Source organism: Calidris pugnax, unplaced genomic scaffold (genome assembly GCF_001431845.1).
Source record: "Calidris pugnax isolate Ruff unplaced genomic scaffold, ASM143184v1 scaffold305, whole genome shotgun sequence".
Lineage (NCBI taxonomy): Eukaryota > Metazoa > Chordata > Aves > Charadriiformes > Scolopacidae > Calidris > Calidris pugnax.
In genome coordinates, this window is record NW_015091074.1 from 326,457 (window position 1) to 327,565 (window position 1,109).

The 1,109-nt window shown below is 59.6% G+C and overlaps 1 protein-coding gene across 2 annotated transcripts in view; it reads left to right on the forward strand.

The window, feature by feature from the left end:
* Nucleotides 1-163: 163 nt before the first annotated feature.
* NHLH1 (nescient helix-loop-helix 1) overlaps nucleotides 164-1,109 on the forward strand; it is a 10,171-nt gene continuing 9,225 nt past the window's right edge. For both annotated transcript variants that reach the window (XM_014957312.1, XM_014957313.1), the window contains exon 1: nucleotides 164-446. The gene's annotated coding sequence lies outside the window, so the exon portion shown is untranslated. The remainder of the gene's footprint in view (nucleotides 447-1,109) is intronic.

The window sequence follows — 1,109 nt, forward strand, 5'->3', positions numbered from 1 at the left end:
CAACCTCCCGCACAGCCAATGGCATCCCCTCTCTTGACTTTAATATTTATGAGGGGGGGGGCACTGGAGCGGCCAATGAGGCAGCCGGGGTCGGACCCGGCGTGCGAGGCCGGGGTGTATATATATAAGCGTCTGGGGCACATGCCTCCTTGGGGTGTCCATCTCAAGACCCAGTGGCCCGCTCGCTCTCCTGCCCGAGGAGGACCATGCCTGGGCCCCACAGCTACCGGGGTTCCCCCTGAACCCCCCCATCTTCCAGGTCCATCCCTCCCAACAGGACACCCCAGCGAAACCCCAGCGAACCACCACCCCCACCGGGGAAACTTCCCTCCTCCTCGATGGAGGGATGAGCCAAGAGGTTGGTTCCTCCTTCCTTGGATTACTTGGAGCTTCATCCCGCGCTGGAAGGGAAAAGCTGGAGCCTGGGAATGGTCAGCTGTTTGGGGGTAAGCTGGGGATGGGTCTTGAGGTTGGGGGGGGTCAGTTGGGGGTCACTGCAAGGTTTGGTGCTGCTGAAACGGTGGCGTGGGGAGAAGGAGAGAGAGAAAAGCAGGGTGGTCACTGCAGGAAGGTGCCCCACTGCCCAAAGTTCTCCAGGGAAGGAGGCTTGACCCCTCCATGAGGTTTAAGACCCTCCTGGGCATCCTTCACTTTGGGTTTGGGGGTGTTTCCCATCAGGAAAAAGCCAGGGGACCTCCATCCAGAGGTCCCAGACACGCTCTGCGGGGCCAGGGGGGTCTTCAAAACTTGTTACGCCGCTGGTCTGGAGCTTGAGGGAAAGGGCAAGTGAGGAGGTGGGAAGCGTTGCTTCCCGTCGGGGGTTTAATCCTTACTGGGGTTTGCGAAGGCAGGACTGGAGCAAGGGTGGGTGTGAAAGAGGTTCTTGCACGAGGTGGATTCAGGAAGGTGGGAGTTTGTGGTTCCTCTGAAGGAAAGAGTGAGAAAGAGCCGCTCAGAGCACAAGAAACCCGCCTGAAGGAGAAGCTTTTTGAGGACAGGACCAACCCGGCGGAGGAGGAGTGGGATGAGGAGCTCGTTTGGGTCCAGTCCTGAAACTTGTCTTCATGCAAATGGCCCGGCTGAGAGCAGAGACCCCCCCATGGGACCCC